The 20310-nt window shown below is 35.3% G+C and overlaps 1 protein-coding gene across 3 annotated transcripts in view; it reads left to right on the top strand.

Moving 5' to 3' along the window:
• Window positions 1-8239: 8239 nt before the first annotated feature.
• The window catches only part of gem (transcription factor CP2 like gemini), a 402232-nt gene continuing 390161 nt past the window's right edge, over window positions 8240-20310 (top strand). For all 3 annotated transcript variants that reach the window (XM_081736308.1, XM_081736307.1, XM_081736306.1), the window contains exon 1: window positions 8240-8397. The gene's annotated coding sequence lies outside the window, so the exon portion shown is untranslated. The remainder of the gene's footprint in view (window positions 8398-20310) is intronic.

The raw sequence follows: 20310 nt of genomic DNA, 5'->3' as shown, positions 1-20310 counted from the left end.
TTATAGATTAATTTAGGTTCATGGCTTCTAGGTCATGAACAAACAAATTACCATAAAACTTAGCAAGAGAACAAATGATTTATACACAACACTTCTAATCTGATCAAGAAAAATTATATTCGTAATAAAAAAGATACATATCCATATGATTATGTTGAAGCTTGGGATAAGATTAAAAGACAATTATGAGCAAAAGAAGCATTCTTCAAGAAGCTCGATAACAAGGAAATTAGTGATAAAGACCATGAACATGCTAAAACCAGTTGGAAGGAGTTTACTATTAAAATACTGGAAAGTACCATGAGTTATATTTAAAAACAGGCGTGTTATTATTAGCAGATGTATTGAAAACGTATAAAAGCTTATGCGCTTGATCCAGGTTTAGCTTGTGATGCAATGTTAGAAATGACAAATGTAGAATTAGAACTGTTAAATGATTATACTATGGTATTAGTGGTTAATGATTATAATATGGTATAAGAGGAGGAATTAGTTAATGTTCAGAAAGCCATATAAAGGGAAATAATAAATATATGGAAGATTATAACGTAAATAAAGATTCTTATCTAATGTATTTGGATGCGAATAATCTATATGCATGGGGAATAAGTCAATATCTAACGTATAAAAGTTTTAAATTGTTAGGTGAAGAAGAAACAGAAACAATACGTTTTATCAATATTCTTGATAATTACGATATTGGTTATATACAAAAATTAATAAACCTTCAAAAAGACTATCCCTTAGCTCCTCAAAATATGTGTCCATCTGGCTCAAAATATCTAAGTTATTATTAACCCTATGTGATAAGAAATATTTGATTCACTATCGAAACTTAAAACAATGTGTGACACTTGAATTTAAGTTAAAGAAAATATACTGACTAATAGTTTAAACAGTCAAATTGTAATTAAAGAATATCGACCTTAACACACAGATGAGATCAAAAGCAACAAATGATTTTGAGAACAGGGGCCGCAGTGGCTAAGTGGTAGAGCGTTCACCTCTGGTGCTTGGGGTCTCGGGTTCGATCCCAGCCGCAGCCAAGTGAACTTTCTGGTGGACAAACACCGTGTGAGTGGGTTTTCTCGGGGTTCTCCCGTTTCCTCCCACTTTCTTCATTCCACCCTTTCATTCATTTCTCATCTTCACCGTCTCCTTTAGCCTAACCGGCATAACCGTGGGACGTAAAACTCAAAGATTTCATTTTTTCACTTTGATTTTGAAAACGACTTCTATACGTTATTAACCCACCCAACCAGGTACATTCTAGGAACGTGCCATTTAAGTTCCATATGTACCGTTTACGTACCTGGTACTTGAAACATGTACATTTCATATGCATAGCACGTGTCGCTAGGTACGTGCCTTTCGAGGAATTTCTGACACTTGAAAGGTACTTTTACATGCTTCACTGGAATGTGAGGAATGTGAATGGCACATACCCCATTGTACCATGACATGGTTGTGCGTTTGCTTCGTATTGCGACTAGGGTTGCCAATTTAGCCACTTTGTGACGAGATCTGGCCATTTTGAGAACGTCGTTAGTCACATAATTTCCAAAGAGCCAATAGTGGCTTTTTAGCCATATGCTTTTCACTTCTATAGCCACTTTCTGAGTTTAGCCACATTGTAATATATTGTGTGTGTCATTTTGCAATTTTCTGACGTTTGATGCGTTCTCTAGGTTGTAACATTCTAAACCCCACTGGCAGAATTGTCCTCATAAAATTAGCATTGATGGTTATATTGTGACGTTACACAGCAGAGAATTAGTTCAAAACCTGTACGTTAAAACTAGACGTTAAATAAAATTTTCGGGAAGACGTAAGTTTAAGTATAAACTAACTCCTTAAAGAAATTCAGCCTGATAATATAGACATCCTTCAGGAAATGGTTATCCTTCCTTTTCCATTAGTATTTGGCTATGAAACAAATGCCGGAGACATATACAACCGCTATATACAACAGTGTGGTGTTGGAATGTGTAATGATTAGGATGTGATGTTTTATTTTATTTTTTTGAAAGTTCAACACTTCCAATGTACCCGTAAAAATGTACTAAAGAAATAGTGCCCATGTTTTTTAAATATTCAATTAGAACTGGACAATCTACACGAAATTTGCAATCGATCAGTGAAAACGTCATCTTTCTAGAGCCTGTAGTTTCTGAGATCTCATTGTCGAGAAACATATATGTGTATTTTAAAAGAGCTCCAAAGATGGCAGCACAATTCATTTGCATGTATTTCGGAGAAGGCTTACTAAAGGCAAAGGCCTTTGAACAATAATTTAAAAGGATAAACTTTGTGAAAAATATTTATTTCAGTAATTTATTTAAACTACACTCTTTTAAAAATATTTGTCTTTGTTATAAACGTGAAATCACAAATAACCGTATATCAAAGGTTTGAATGCTAAGATTATAGGTTAGAGCTCGGTCGCTCGTAAATGTTACTGAAGTATTTTAATAGATAGTTAAATTGCCACACAGATGCCGGAGGGCATATATTTTCAGAGTTAGTTGCTTGGTTTTTTTTAAAAGTACAAGCTTCTAAATTCGAACGTAAAAATGAAGCGTTAAGGTTTTAGTACTCGCACCCCCAGTTGCATAGCACTGCCCTAAGGAACATTACTGACATGCCTAGTACATTCCTGGCACATGCCAATGCCAAGTAAATGTGTCAAGTACATACACGGTACGTGATATACACATAATAGATACATTCCTCGGTATGTGTCATGCACGTACTTTTGGGCGGAAGTAACCTTATTCCTTACATGTGTCTTTCACATGATTGCTCTATTCACGTACCTATCATGTACATTCCAATGTACCTCGAGGAACATTCTTTACACATGATCAGTATGTACTTGTGTTGGGTGGGAAACAACTCAGTATTTAAAAAGACAATTGAAATGGAAAAAGAGTAAAGATTAAACTGATATGTGATAAAAAGAAACATGAGAAGCTTGTAACAAAACCAAACTACAAAAACATAACAATGTATACAGAAAACTTGGTAGCTATACATATAAACAAGATTAAAATATTATTTAATAAACCAAATTATGTGAGTTTGTCGATTTTAGATATGTCAAAGTATTTAATGTATAATTTCATTATAATGTGATGAAACCGGTATAGTTTTGTCTTCCTTTCCAGAAATATATATTTTTGTTGGACTTAGCGTGTTTTGATTCCAAATCTTCAATTTATTTGCTATTAACATAATGTTTTACAATATCATGGCACTTTTGCATAGAAAATAAGAAAGCAAGACACTCCAGAATATAAAGAATGTTTAATACTCACTTATAGGTTACGAAAAAATGAATATATTCGTGTATTCTTATTTTCTTAGAAAAAATTAATCACTTTAAAAGTTATTAGAAAAAATTAGAAATCTCTTTCAAAAAACTTCATCTTCCAAGACCGGTACAATAGTTATCATCTTGTTTCCTTGTTGGTTAACGAAGCACCTTTTCATTAAAAGATAAATCGTCGTCATTTAGAATGTTAAGATTGTTTTAATATACTCTCATCTCGTTTTTGGTTTTTAGTATCATTTTCGTCTCATCTTTGTGAAATACTAGAATCGAGACTGATTTAAAAGAACAAACCGAGACAAGAAATTACCATTTCTCGTCTCAAGTGAAACACTATTCCATTTCACCTTATGAACAGTAGTATTATAGTGTTCTTAATAAACCTCTGGGCATTGTCGCTGTTTACAAGGTTACACAAGTTCTGATTTTCCAATATTATCAGCAGAAACAAGCCGCATTAACGCCAGGCAGTAACATTCAATGCAGAAGTCTTTAGATTCATTGTATTGTGAATCTCGTTGAGTTGCTATCGTTACGTCATTGCACAATATAATAGTAAGTGGTCTTGCCTTCGTTGTTTTTCCATTGTTCGTTTCCAAGTTTTCTTATTTTATACTTTTACTCTGGACGAGGAAGCAATACTCTGTCTTGTCACATCATGCTTACAGCACTGTTTCTGTACAAAGATTGGCTCAATATTGATGTGCCTGTTTCAATCTGCGCTGAGTCAGATACAGTGAACACTAGAAATAGACTCAATTTGTCAAAATTTGGACTTAACAGGTTTTGCTTCTATTATAGCAAAGTTATAGAAGAGTTTGTCTGATTAAGATAAAAATATACTTAATTAAAGCATCACATAACAATCTGACAGATAAAGACTTCGAAAGTAAATTCAATAAAGAAAAATGTTGTGGAAAGTGAAAAGTGATAAGAAAATTAGTAACTTTTTGTTAAAGTGAATAGACTTGCTCCTAAGTTGTATACATGATAGATGTGTTTTGAAAGATGGTATAAACACCTTGCATTCTGATAGAAGATAAATAGGAATTTAAAATGAAATACCGATGCAGTGAGAATGCGTAGTACATAAACCTCCCAATCATTGCTCTGTCAAAACATCCCAGACCATCATGGAGTCCACATTAGCTTTTGCAATCCCAACCTGACACGATGGATCCGTGTCCTCATAGAGCTGGCACCAATTCTATATCACCCTTATGAGGTCGGAATCAAGACTCATCGCTCCATGCTACTCGTTTCTATAATCCAGTCACAGTATTTTGTTGCCAATGCAGGACGTTGAGTGCAATGGTTTGTAATGACATATTTTTAGTCTTGTCTTAGTCCGCCGTCTTTTATCTTTTGTTTTCTTGTTACACGCCAATATTGTGGGATATACACAGCAGATGGATATATCTCCGGTATTTAACCTTTAGATCTCTTTCACCTCTCATCCCTAATAAAAGAAAGCATTATTTTTTTTTTCAGAAAAGTTACATCAACTGCAATTTCTGGTAAATTGATAAATACTGTTAATTTCAATATATTTTTAATTTACTTTTAATAAACTTTTGAACAGAAATTTGAACACTGAACAGTAAACAATATGATGAAAACATTTATAAGAGGGAAAATCGTAAAATCTTTCTGAGATATTTTGCCTGTTTTCGAATGTGTAAAACATTTTAACACAAAATCAAGGTATACGAGTGAGGTGTAGGGTTTCTTGGAAGGCGATGCTGTTAGTTGGTAAAGATGACTAGAGTGCTAAGGACATTTCAGCAGCTTAGTGTTATTCGTTTTCGATGTTGCAAGGGGCCAACTGTTAGCAATGCGAAGTATGATGTGGTGGTGCAGAGTTTGAAAATAGACGAGAAAACGTTCCGGACAATGAACGATCGAACCGACCTGGTAGCTCGTTGACACGAGACAACATTACACTTGTTGACGAAAGAGTGAATCCGAATCGACATTTTCATCTGAAGGATATTTCCTATGATAGTATTTATGACAGTGTATTTTCTAAATATTTTCTAAATATGGATACTGCATTACATTCCCAAGTCAAAACAGCAGAGCTTGATGTGGAAATATCCAGACTCGCAAGTAACGAAGAAATCCCGAAAATATCTCGATTGCTAAATTGACACTCACAGAGTTTTGGGACAGTCAAACGGTACGATGGGACAGGTACTCCAACAGATGTGGTGGTTATGTGGAAAAATAGGCAAACGTGCACAAAGTATTTGGCATACCTTGTTTCTCGATTATGGTTTGTAATCTGGCAATGAATCAGTAGCGCAAAACTTTTTTTAAAAAATTTTCCGTCATATTGTCCTCTTGTTACATGATGGAGACACGTGAGTCATACCGTCTAAAAGGCAGTCCCATTCTGAAGAGAATGACGGTCGAATCATTGTCCTAGGGTAATTAGGGACGTCTCAGGGATTTTTTGAAAAATAAACTTCTATATAGGGAAAAATGGGACATGGTGGGTATATTTTTTTGGCGGGCTTACTTTTGCACCTAGAAGATTGAAATTGTGCACAAACATTCAACCTACCTAGTAGTATTTATCAGATTTTTTTCAGATCTCTGCATCAAAACAGAGGGGGTCCAGAAGGGGAAAAAACTGAAAAAAGGGATTTTTAGACCCAAAAAATTCCGTTTTTCAGGATTTTCCCGCCTCGAATACATGATGGAGACACGTGAGTCATATCGTCTGAAAGGCAATTTCATTCTGAAGAGAATGACGATCGAATTATTATTCTAGAGTAATTAGGGACGTCTCACTGAATTTTTTTCAAAATATACTTCTGTATAGGGTAACATGGGGAATTTTTCTGAATTTTTTTCTGGTGGGTCTATTTTTGCACCTAGAAGATTGAAATTGTGCACAAATATTCAGTCCACCGAGTGGTATTTAACGGATTTTTCAGATTTCTGCGTTAAAACAAGGGGTCCAGAGGGGCTAAAAGTTGAAAAAAGGATTTTTAGACCGAAAAATCCCTTTTTTCTGGAATTTCCCGCCTTAGATACATGATGGAGACATGTAAATGGTACCGCCTGAAAGGCAGTTCTATTCAGAAGAGAATATGGGCGACACGACCCTAGGGTAATTAGGGATGTCTCAGGAATTTTTTTCCCTGAGATCATAGTGTTTTGTGGTAATTTGGGGCATTGTGGGAAATTTTGATAAAATTTCTCCCTCCCTTACTATTCAAGATAGAAACTTGAAGTTTGGCACACACGTTCAGTATACAAAGTACTATTTCTCATATATTTTTTTTTAGATGGCTACGTTCACACAAGGGGGGTCCAGGGGGGCCAAAGTTCGAGAAAAAATTTCCCTCCGAAACTTTCACTTTGACATTTTTTCCCCGCTTCCGGTATATGGTATGAGCATGCAAGTGGTACCATTTGAAAGCCAGCTCTATTCTGAAGAGAATGAGGTATGAACCATGATCCTAGGATAAATAGTGACGATATAGTAGCTGCTTGACTGAAAGTCTAAAAAATAGCCCAAAAAGCCAGGATCCGGAAAGGGTTAAATACTTTACACATATAAATAAACTTTTTACAATACTGAGTACAGGTTCAGCAAGATCTAACAGAATAGTCTTTGGTGCTCATCGCGGAATGAAACAAGTTTCCATTTTATTTGTTATCTTATTCGATATGATGCACAATGCATAAACAAATGAATCAGTACCTTGTTTGTAGCTGAAACATAACTCTTTTTTATAGTGCAATCACGGGCGGCGATTAGGGGAGCAAAGGAGGGCAGTTGCCCCCACTTTTTATGTACCCCATTTATGTATATAGTTTCATTTGGAAATGTAAAGTTTTTGTATGTATTACTGATTCATAGAAAAAAAGGTGCCATATAATAATCGCCGTTGCGTGAGTACATAATGGCTATCCTCCCGTGGAGTTAAGAAAGCTGCAGAAATTGCGTTTTGTCACGGAAAATAACCCAAAAATTAACCTATTGCAACACAACAATTTCAGCATACTTTCACTTCTTACAAGGATTCAATATATTAATCAGCCGCTTTGAATTTTAAGATGTTCATGAGCAAGGAATCAAATCTCTGTTTAAGAGTACAAAGGGCTAGTAAGTACCTACTTGTGTTGGTCTTGTCAATTTACTTCATAAAATATGAAATACGATATACGGTATTTTAACAAAAAAAAGATAGTATCCTATTAGTTACACAACCTTCCGTCAAGTCGCACTTCCCCACTTTTAACGTCCAATCACCGCCACTGAGTGCAATATTTATAATATATTTTGCGTGACGTTACTCAGCAATTAAAGCGATGAACTTATGTCTGTACTGACTTCCTGGTGGTGATCCACTCTAAGAAACTGAATCTATAGCAATATTTGGACTTCCCGTACTACTTTTTCCTTTATGACATGCATCCATTTTATCTGTAAAGGACAATATTTACGTCCCTCCACTTCCACAGACACTGAAGAAATTGCGAAGGCGGATGAAATCCGTCATTGAAAATACGCCGCAAAATGTTGGCAAGGATTGGAAAACCTATCTGCAAGGCAAGACATGGGACACATATTGAACGCCTTTGCGTTCATCAACAACTTCACTAATGAAAATTACAAACTTCACTCTTTTAAGTTTTTTTTTTCTTTCTTAAATTCATTTTCAGTATTGATAAGACGTAACTGTACCACCAATGGGACAAATAATTTATGCGCACCCTGTAGTGCAGATTCAAGAAACAAATTTATTTAAAATATTAGCTGTCCGCCAATGAAACAATTACCGATATATTGACAGCGTGATTTGCTGCAATAAGTTAATTTGAAACACTGACAATTGTCGGTGATATGGAAGTTCTTGCTACGCTTTTATACGGAAAATCGGAAACTAAAGAGATGTAACAGATCTTACACTTACAGATGGCAGTAGTTGTCGCATCACCGAGGATGCGGAACATGGCGCATGCATTTTGTGTGGTGTGTAAAATATCAGCAAAAATTTAAACTGTTAATTGAAGAATAAGTGAAGTGTTCAAGAAGTTGCGGTTTTCAGGTACATAAATCATTAGTCCTTTACATGATATATTAGATAGGTGAAAACAATTGTAGTGTAAAGCGTACGTTTTAATCAGGTAACATGAAGTTAGAACATCAAGAATGCACAAGGTCGATTGACAGATTGTTTTTTCTTTTTTCTTTTTATATAATTTAAGCGTCTTTCAACAAACAAATGTAACTGAATTACATTTTATACATAACATTCATTACTGATAATGTATACTGTTTGAATATATATTACACGTCAAGCGATGGAAAAATGTTTACATGGAAAATTAAAATTTCATAACGATATACCTATATTTGTAAAACACTGTACTTCTAGTTAGGAATTCCAGTTGACATTATAGAAGTTAGTATGCTTTGTATTAGAGGAATATTAATTGATAAATACAAGTGATTATCTATAATGTTGCTATAATCACACTGTTCTTGGATAGATATCCTTAATCCTAATAGTCTATTCCTGTACATCATAAGTTGAGTTCTCCGTACACTTTTTTTTTTTCTGAAACGGAAAGAAACGCGAATTGTCCTTACTAGTTGGACTATTGTTTTTTTACACTTTTACTGTAGATAATTGGTCTAGGATCTTCCGGCGAAAAGAGTGAAAATAGTTAAGCAAGCAATCTGTACGGTACCATTTCGGTAGTGAAATATTTTGATATTTTGCTTTTTTTTTTTTTTTTTTTTTAATACTAAATACTTCGTTTTGTTGAACTCGTCTCAGATGTATTATTTCTTGTGCCGGTCAAGTTTGAAACACCAGGTCTTGTACAAATTAAAGGTAAAATTCAATAGTCTGCATGAAGAGACATGTTTATAAGAAATATTAGATTGAGTATAGCCCGCTCCCCCCAGTGATTTTTAACGAATCATAGTGATTCTAACGGTTCATATTAGTTCAGAATGAATCGGAATCACATGTTATAAAGATTTAAGATGTAAATCTTGTGGTAAGGAGGCTTTAGTATAAGTAGTAGTAGCGGTAGTAGTAGTAGTAGTAGTAGTAGTAGCAGTAGTAGTGGTAGTAGTAGAAGTAGTAGTGGTGGTAGTTAGTAGCAATACTACTACTAGTAGTAGTAGGAACGGGTTAGAAGCCCCGCAGGGGTTGGTTGGGTTCTGTTCTCGATATAAGTAGTAGTAGTAGTCGGAGTAGTAAAATTAGTAGTAGTAGTAGTAGTAGTAGTAGTAGTAGTAGCAATGGTAGTAGTAGTAGTAACAATAGCAGTAGTAGTAATAGTAGTAGTAGTGACTCTTCCAGTTCCGGTGACAAAGAACTGGGGGGAGCGGGCTATACACAAGCCGAAATATTTCTGCAGGCAACAGGATTAAAGGTGCATATTTACTGTACGGATCCATATGTTTGTAAAATGTACAGGACAAATTGGGGGTTAAGTTCCAAAGTTGGTCGTCCGTATCTAGCAAAATTGTGAAAATTTACCGGGAATAGATGAATAATTTGCTTCCTTGTGTGATTTATAAAGTATAACAAGTGTAAAAGTTGTGTTTTTTCTTATATAAACGGTTCTATACATGGAACTATTTCGTAAGCGGAGGTTATTTCATAGTAGCGTTATGGGAATGTAATGAGCATTTGTTTTGTAAATATGGCTAGTGATAAGTTAAAAATGAGCAAAAGTCATGGCTTAATAAATCTAAAAAATTGGGCGAGTCTTTAATTTGCCCATTTCATGTCGAGAACAGAACCCAACTAACCCTGCGGGGCTTCTAACCCGTTCTTGCTACTATTACTACTACTACTTGTATTATGGATCCGTATAGTAAACTACACGCCTAGTAACGTAATCTAACGTAACGTAATGTAATCCAACCAAATATAACCGAATACAGTACTTTTTGGTACTTTTTTTTTTTTATTTTCAAATTGGTCCGGCGATATAGCAGTAATGCCCTGTTTGAATTATGTATTAAACTTTGGTACACAAAGGAATCAATTATTATGGCTTTAGCCAAAAACTAGACGGACGACGAAGATCGGAATAAATGCTCCAATGGGTGATAAATATTTTAAAAGAATAATGTATAAGTAATCGGAATATGTCGTTTTATTACCTGTGAGGTGCGTAACAACGTAGAAATAACATTACTGGAATAACTTCTTAAGCATAGATACACCTCTAAGGAAGCCATTAATCAAAGTGTACAAAGTGAAGTGAAGTGGAGTACCTGAAATGAGTGTGCTAACTCATGACACGCAACCATAGAAGTACCAGAGAGTTAAGGGATTCACATATTAAAATTTACATTGTTACGTTATTTTGGAACGCAAATGTACAAACAATAAAAGTATATCGAGATATTGCCTTTAACGTTGTTAGTAACGGATATATATATGTAATTAAACACGTAAGGTGAGTGTTTTTATACCATATATATTTGCGCCCAACGTCGCTGATGCGCAGGCTCCCTATGGACGCACCTACTCGCTGTCAGTACCGCCCTTCTGCTACGCTCCTACACTTATTCGGTTAAATAGCATTCTTGTCTTTTACTAGCCACCTAGCACTAGTTAGTGTCTTTTTCACAATGGTTCTTATAGTGTATGTATACTGAAGCCGTCCGAAATGAATCTGCACAGAAGAGTGTAAGTACACACCCCGAAAAAGGGTGTTTAAGGTACAGATAATCGGTTTACTGAATGTGAAGTATATATGCAACGAATTTATGTACGGATCCGTTCAATAAATCTGAACTGAATGAAATACGTAGTAATGTAGCTGTATTTTACGTTTACAAGAGTAGGGTTCGTAGTTTAAATTCATTACAAGTGTTTTACAGCAGTTCAGATAAGTGTGTGCATATGAAAGATACTCTGCACAATGTATAAAAGCGTTATGTTATGTTTACAAGTTCTGCGTTACCAATGTAAAACCACTACAGGTCTTATTGGAAATCGTATCATTGCGAAAACTGATATGTTTTTACTATCCTTGCGTATGCGTATACTCATTGTCACTGACGCGCCTGCTCTCCGGCCGTGCGTATTAGTTTCACCCTATTCTGACTCGATTATGTAACATTAGTGCTTTTTAGTTGCCACCTAGTTCAAGTTTGTATTTTCTGCACTGTCCGGTCTATGTCTATACGCTGAATTTATACGCAAATCGTAAAATTTTTGCAATTTTTTTAACAGTTCTGATGGCCCCTTGAATTTAATCTGGCTATACTAAATAGACAAATATCATGTTAACCAGCGTAAATCTTTTATAGGATAACAATCACTTCGATCCATAGGTACACATATATGCACCTCATGTTTTTATATTTGTGCTTCTCTTCTGAGGCTTGCATCGTTGTAGAAACTGCTTTGTAACTTGTTTGTGTACTTCCCACTTGTTTTTATTACTAATCTTGTTAAAAGCTTAGTGGCAGGTCTCTAGGGGACAGGGTTGGCTGGTTTAAACCAGCTGTTTTTTTCAAAAAAACCAACTGGTTTAAACCAAAAAAAAAAAAAAAAATCGTAAAAATGTAAGTGTTTGTAAAATCTTGATGAACACACATTTGTGGGTTATCGCGTTTCACTCCCGTGTATTATTCGTATTATATTCAGACCTAAATTTCCCATTCATTACTCAAAAAGATTATACTACAAAAGCAAAAGTTTATAAATGTTTATTTTGTGATTTTTTTGTAGTTGTTATTATTGTTATGTAATTGCAATCGAAGAAAAATTCTAAATATTGTTTCGTTTCAATGTTTACTATTGATAAAACACATCGAAAATGCCGTGCTTTTTGTGTGTGTGTGTGGGGGGGGGGGGTCATACAGACCCCATGAGAGGCATTTAGTGAAATAAGTATCTTTGGTATCTATTTATGTATAAATGAGTCTGAGCCAAAGTGGACTCAAAAAATTCGTATCTTTATTCACTTTTCTTATTGATATGCAGATTAAGTCGTTGTATTTCTTTAATTAGGACCAATAAAAGTCGTTGTTAACTAACTTAAACTAAATTAGTTCTTCTGTACTCCGTAGTACTTTGAAATTGTTGATATGTAATTCCGTATAATGGTTTCACTTGTGCAACTGTTTATCTTTTTGTCCTTCTGAAATTAGTCTTGACAGTTATATTAAGAAGCATGTAAAGACCAGTACAACGGTTTTTTTTTTTTTTTTTTTTTTTTTTTTTTTTTTTTTTAAATATCAGAATTCCTTCGTGAGTGAGTCGGCAGACGTATCGCATTTGTGGCCAATTAGTCCTGGTTCCGAGTTCAAATGGAGGACAATTTCTCTCGGATGTAACTCGAGAAGCGGTTTTTATTCCGCTTTAAGCTTATGTGACCCCTTCCAGCATAACCCGGTTGTTGCATAATAACATCAAGGCGAAACAAACTTATTTCTGTCCATATATGATATGAATATATAGAGCAAATTATTTAAACCATAAAAACCTGGTTTAAACCAAAAAATCCGTTTTTTTGTTTTTTTTTTTTAAATAAAAACCATGGTTTTTGCCAACCCTGCTAGGGGATAAGAAGGAAATTAATGAAAGAATTATACTCTTCCAGCGGTTATTTGAAGTGGTGCGCGTAAGCGTTACCTGCACGAATTTTTACTTACGAATAAGACGTAACCAGAAGTAGTAACCAACATTCCCTCTGGTAATCTGAATAATACTTTTCTAATTACATCTAGGATATACTTGATATGAATTAGGTAGGGGTGACATATCCTCCATACGAAACTAAGCTAAACTCTCAAACAAAACTTGTAATCTAATACCGAAGAACACGGCTAAACAGAGTTAAGGCGAGGGGGGAGAGGGATAGTCAGTAAGTCGAATGAACTGCAAAATGGACAAAGTGTAGGCATGTCATTTGTTTATTTTTAACGAATTAGTACCGAAGAGATCCACAAATATGAAATCTAACCTAAGCTTTAACACCTTGAGCTTACTGTGTGGAGCAAGAGCCTTTTTCATTTACGGACAGGTGTTAATGGTGTCATGTTCCCTTGGTAAGAGCCAAGAAATACAAAATTTACGAGAAAAATAACAATTAAAGAAGTTTAAGCATCAGATTAACAAAGAAAGGAACAAATTAATAAGTGTAGGGCAGGGTTTGAAAAAACCCGGGTATTTTTGAAAATACCCAACCCACCTGGGCCCATGTGGGTTTTTTCGGGTATTTTCGTGTTTTATTGGGTTTTTTCGGGTTTAATTGGGTTTTTTCGAAATATTTCAATCTCTTTGGGGTAAAAATGTTAAAATATGATTTACATTTTATGAGTGTCATTGTCACAACTTGCAACAACTTTCTATTCACTGCTGTTTTAAAAAAATTGCCGCCATTTTGAAATTTTATATTGGATTGCCGAAAAATTCTATACAGCAAATTTAGAAGGTCTTGTGCTTCTACCCTCAAAATATCAACTTAAAAAGTCCGAAAATTGCACCTTGTAGCATGAATATCCGCTATTTTGAAAAATGGCAGCCATTTTGAAATTTTATGCCGCCAAAATATATACAGCTAATTTAGTCTCTCGTGCTTCTACTTTGAAAATTTCAACTTGAAAGACCTAAAATTGCGCTTTGTAGCGTGGATAGCAGCGGCGCAAATTTGTCTTCAACATTGGGGGGACGGGTAAGACGGTATCGTATATATATATATATATATATGCGATGTACAAAATATTTATGAAGGAGAAAGACAATGCTGGGGAGGATTACACATGTCGGTCCCGGCGTCCTCCACAGGAGACATAAAATATGATGGCATTATTATTGCTTTATAACTTTAAAATCCGCCTGGCAACATTGAAAACTGTTTACAAGGGATGATCCAAATATGATCATTCCCTGTAAACAGTTTTCAATGTTGCCAATCTGATTTTAAAGTTGTAAAGTAATAATAATATCGTCATATTTTATGTCCCCTGTGTGGGACTCCGGGACAACATGGGTAGGGGAGCATAGTTGTCTTCAACATTGGGAGGCGGTCAGATTTGAGCCTTATTCTGGGAGGTATCAATTTCATCTCACTTTCCTTTGTGACAGCTGGACACAAATCATCACATTTCTTCCTAAAAGACACATTTCCAATCAGATTATTGAGGGGGACAGTTCCAAAATTGTAAGAGGTATGTCCCCATCATCTCCCCGGGATTTTCGCTAGTGGATATAATTTTTTTTTTTTTTTTAAAGCGCGCCATTTTGTAATTGTACGTTGGTATGCTGCCAAAATCTAAACAGAAAATTTAGTGTGTCTCTGGTTTGAATCCTGAAAATTTAAAAGACCGAAAGTTGAACACTGTGGTAAAGACAGACAAACGAACAAATGTAGATCGAGTCATCCTAGGAGCCTCAGTGACGTTCGCCAAATATGAATACCAAATAGCTATATTAATTTAAAACAAAGACATAATTCAGCAAAATATCTTAAATACTTTTCAACGTAAAATAAATGGTCTTATTGTTGAAGTTCACTTTCGATGCTTTGTGCATTCAATTACGGGAATTACCTGAGCACTTGTTGCAAGACCGTTCTTTTCCGAAAATTAATTTAGAACAATTAACAAAGATAGGCCTATAATTCATACTTTATAAAGTAAATGTTTCAAAATGTCTAAGATGAAATGAAATATCCTCCGGCGTAAAATAAATAGTTTTATTGTTGAAGTATTCACTTTCGATGCTTTGTGGGATCAATTGCGGGAATTTCCCGAACACTTCTTTCACGACGGGTTTTCCCTGATAATGCAGCTTGCTTTACTGTACATCGAAACTTCCATTAATACTGAAGTTTGAATGCAGCACTTGAAATAGTAAGCGTTACGTAGTCTTCGGAGCTCCTTAATTTTGACAAGAATTTTTACGTTATTGCTGGTGTTGATTCTACAGAATGCTTATTTGAAGGCTAGCAACAAATGACTGAACTTAACTGTTGTTGTTGGAAAACCAAATTTTACTGAATACTTTTGTTACCATCAAAGGTAAGAAACAATACTAATGGTTTTACTAATGTATTTACATATTTACTGTTAGTACCGGCACCTATGACCTTAAACCTGTCAACGTATGAGGGATAACGTCCCTCGGCGGTGCCGAGTCAGGAAACATACTATTTATGGAAAGTATTTTCTAAAATATACAATCGCTTACTTCACTTCAAATAGGCTATAAGCATAATCCACACATTAATTTGTTCTATAATTATCTCAAGCTAAGGTGAGGGTTTTATTTATTTATTTATTTATTCATTCATTCATTCATTCAGTGCATTTAGAGCTTTATAAAGGTCTTATGTTGAATATTGTTGTCTATCTTAACATGAAAGCATATAATTCGCCCAAAGAAAGTTTAAAATCTGATAAAAATAACTTTCAATGTGATCACCTTAGTTGTACCAATAATACATTAACAAAAAAGTCAAAAACCCAGGTGGGTTTTAAGATGGGTTTTTCAGGTGGGTCCAACCCGAAAAAACCCGGTGGGTTTTTTCGGGCTGGGCCCACTTGGGCAAACCCTGGTGTAGGGCGAGTGATTAGGAAGAAAAGTTATAATATTGGACTATATGAAGACGCGTAGTAAGGCCATCTTAAGTAAACTGTCAATAGAGCATAATGTGTCGCTGTTTCAAGCTCACTATTATATTAACTATCTAGGAAGTGTATTCTGCAATGGGGGAGAGCAGTTCATAAATGCAAAAGAATCACAAGAAGCCAAAGTTACATGCCCACCAATTATGGTTCAGATTTACTTCATCAGTACAATGAATGTGGCTCTCACGGGACAGTATTTAATGTCAAGAAATCATTCTTTGATTCTCACACGAAGAACCAAGGAATGTCCCATTGAAGCCGCATTTTTTGGGCATAACCGAACATTGATTTCCAGTGGAAAAAATTGGCGCCTCAAGGTCTTTCCATTATTTCTTGCCTGTACCTTCTATGGATATCTTATACATGCTTCATGAACATCCTGTTATCCGTGATTGGACGTCCAAGTGAGATCTCTGATTGTCCCACGTAGAACCCAGAAATGTTTTACAGCGGATATATGGATTTCCACAGGATGACCGTTGACCACTCGCAAAAATAGACGTCCCTTATCGTTCGTCTACGCGATGTCTGTGATATGTAGAAAGCTAACTTAAAGTAAGCCCAATTAACCGAAACTGATCTAAGCCGCACTTAAAGGTAAACTTACGAAGGCTAAGCTAATGTAAGAAAACAACTAGACGCAACCAATCGAAACTAACCTACCAAAACATACATAAGATAAATATAAGTCTATCTTACATAAGGGCTTCAGTAGTATTTAAGCATCAATTATGTGTTGTTCTGAAGTTACTGTTGGGCTCCGGCTCCAATGCTCCACGTTTAATGTGTTTATAGTGAAACATATCTTAACGTTGTGACGGGCTATTTAGCATTCCAAATGTGTGTTGGTGCTCACCCCTCAAAACCCTACTATAATATTTTTTTTTTGCAATAGACATTGTGTTGCCATTTGTGAAGAGCACGGGGTTGGCAACACTTAACAATTGAAAGGTACTATCTGCATAGGAACACTATGAATGCATATGTAAATGAAACATTGTTAAGTCTGCTGAAGATATATTAGTATATCCACAGTTATATAGAAATGTAACGTGAGAAACTGTGAATTTTCACGTATTATTTGGCTCGAATCTGCGGAACCTTAACACTTCGATGGTTTGCACACTTACATGGTACATATTCATAATATTCTAATGTGTAAATGAACCATAATTGTAGTAATAATACTGGTAGAATAAATAAATAAATAATTAAAAAAAAAGTTTCCTAGTTTCAACAGAAGCTCAGTAGATGAGTGAGAACGTTTGTTTCACAAAATCTCGCGTAATCCTTGGTAGTGAAGAGAATTCTTACTGTTCTGCAGTATCCTTATAAATGGTATTTGCACTAGATGGAAGTCGGTACGTGACGTTTGGGCGCGGACGTTTGGGCTCCGCCGTTTGGACACTGGACGTTTGGGCGCGAGTTAAATTAAAAAGTCATTATGTTAGGCGCTGAGTACTAAGTTCGAATCAAGACATCACAAGATGTCTGCTGTAGTGGAAGTCCTTGAATTATACTGGATTTTGTTTTACATACTAGAAATACTGAAATTTGAAAATTCTAAAACTGAATTAACAATTAAATTTTGTAAATTTAAGTTTCAACCAAAGTTAAGTATGCTTTTTATTTGATAACTTTTCAAGCCAAAGGTAAGTAGACCAAACTAGATATGATTGACTGCATTACGTACATAGTGAGCCTATTCCATTTAAAAACTTAAAGCAGGACTTCTACTGTAGTTATGCAATAAGTGTGAATGTCAAACAAATTTCTAGTGGCTAAATGACCAATATATGTACAGTTAACTATTTTTCACTTTGAAATCGTTCTTTTTTTTTTTTTTTTTTTTTTTTACCACTTTCTTTAGTGCAGATTAAATGCTTACAATGGGGACGAAAAAAAAGGTGTGTTAAGTTTTGATTTTTATATTGGAATGTTAATAAAAAAAAGTGATACCAGAAATACAGCATACTACAGTTCCTAAACTCAATGTCTTAGACACCCTGTATTAACAGCTTTCCCTCAACTCGATTAGGATTTAGGATTTTTAGATTTCTGGGCTCTCGGCATGTAAGACCATTTAGCCCGTCACGTTTGAGGGGGCACACTATCCGGGAAAAAAAGGAAGAAAGGATTGGGGAAGCGTCCTGGACCTATAAATTAGGTACCACCTCGCACCGAAGGCGAGAGCGTTAGCGACTACGTTTCGCGGGGCCACTTCTCTCAACTCGAGTGCGCGGAAATCTTTTATTGGTAGTTCTTTATTGGACTTAAGGAAGAGTTTGGCAAACGTAATACGAAAGAAAGCAAATTTTAATATTCATAAGTATGTAATTATTAACTTTTTTTAAAAAATACAAAAATTAAATCAATATGTTTTAATTAACATTAAGAAAATTATTAACAGTTCGTCTGATTCCTTCATTTCCTAGCTTTCTTATATAATACAAAAATTAGATCAACATTAGATCAGAAGTACAAGAATCGTGAACAAGCGAAAAATCAATCCATGACGAGGTTAGGCAACAAATGCATTACAAACGCATTAAACTATTTAATTTAGATGAATAAATAAGATAGAAAATAGATAGATAAATGAGGTTAGATAAAGATAGAAGTGTAGGAAATGTATATATCTTGATTCGCGCATAGTTTTCAGTGCCTAGCTTACTTTATATTTCGTAAATTGTGATTTTTACTATGTAGCTCGCGCCCAAACGTCTGGCGCCTAAACGGCTTCGCGCCCAAACGGCAGCGCCGAAACGTCCGCGCCCAAATGGTGGCGCCCAAACGTCCTGTCCCGATGGAAGTAGCCATCCACATCCGCAAGAAGATGCGGCTGTTCGGCCTAATTTATGGACCGGTACCGTTAAATGCATTACTCGGTCGTTTGACTCCTCTTGCACGATGTGCACATTCAGGGTTGTCTCTCGACCTTTGAAAGTAATAGCTTGTTACCCCGTGGAAGTGGGCTGGCCAAAGTCTGAGCGAACCAGTTATCTACTAATCGAGTAGTATGGCGCCCGAACGTGATTAAAGCAAGCTCATCTCCCGCTTCTGCTCACTGTTACCCAGATTCCTGTTATAACTTCACACAGCAGAATTCTTGCAAAATTCTAATTTTTGAATCAGGGCTACCTCTGCAATTAGTAAAGCCACAGGATAAAACCATGGGAGAAAATTTACTCCTGCGTTAGATATATATGTAATTTGTACATATGCCTCCATAAAATTTTAGAGAACTGCTATATCTAATATCCTATATTAGCTTTCTGATGTTTCGTTTTGTTTTATTTTTATAATCATAGTATTTCTGCTCTTGGGTATGTAGATCAAAACTCAAAATCTTACCTTGTGCTCCTAGCTGCTAATTCTCTTTAGGGCAGTATTTCATTTTGCAATATGTTTTAACGAAGTAAGATTTTGAGTTTAGTGCATCTTTGAATCTCCGTAAATAACACCTTTGTATTACTACATTATTTCTACGTGAGTCCTATATTGTTTTTTCAATTGCAGCTAATCAGCTGCTAATGAAACATTATTCCTTTGTGCAAGCTTTCCGCATACTGAAGTAAAGAATTGTAATTTTCAAATGAGTGCATGATAACCTGATTAATTTAGATCGAAAGTAAATTAATGTATTTGCTAATGGACGCTATAGTTATATATTAAGTTAAAATAAGCAGTAATCATTTCTTTTGCAAACAAGAAACTTAGATTCAATTACCGCAAGCCCAGAAAACGATTTTCTATTCTTACTAATGTCTGTACTGCGTAATAATGTAAAAGAGTACTGTTAAAGAATCAGTGACCATAAATTTGTAAAGTTTACAGAAGATATATCCAGGGTGGCCACCCACCTGGAAAACATGGGAAAGTCAGGGAATTTACAAACAGCGGAAAATGTCAGGGAATTTTGAAAAAAAAAAAAAAAAACGGGAATTTCTGCTTCGATGAAAATATAAGTATTTACTATCTTGCCTGTCACATGCGTAAGACGATGAAGATACTTAATGCAAAATGTATCACGTAACAGTCCATAAAGAAGCTATGATGAAGTAAAGGCAGTGTGCTAACGCATGATGCGTATAGCTATAAAAGTTTCTCAAAACAGTTTCACAGGTGAGGCATCTCGAAGCAATCGAGTTAGGTTAGTGAGTGTCAACAACGATAGTGTTCCAAAGCTGTCACACTGAATCATATAAGCATTCTTTTTTCCGATATGCATCTGTAGAGTTTTAAAATATACAGAAGAAATAAGGGGGTTCGTTGTAACGCTCTTTCATTATTTTCTGTGAACTAAAGAACTCCAACAAATCGCACATGTCTTATTTTTCGACTC

This window comes from Thermobia domestica, chromosome 13 (genome assembly GCF_964235325.1).
Source record: "Thermobia domestica chromosome 13, izTheDome1.hap1.1, whole genome shotgun sequence".
In the NCBI taxonomy this organism is placed as follows: domain Eukaryota; kingdom Metazoa; phylum Arthropoda; class Insecta; order Zygentoma; family Lepismatidae; genus Thermobia; species Thermobia domestica.
The sequence above is the reverse complement of the archived record's forward strand: the minus strand, read 5'-3'. Positions and strand labels throughout refer to the sequence as shown.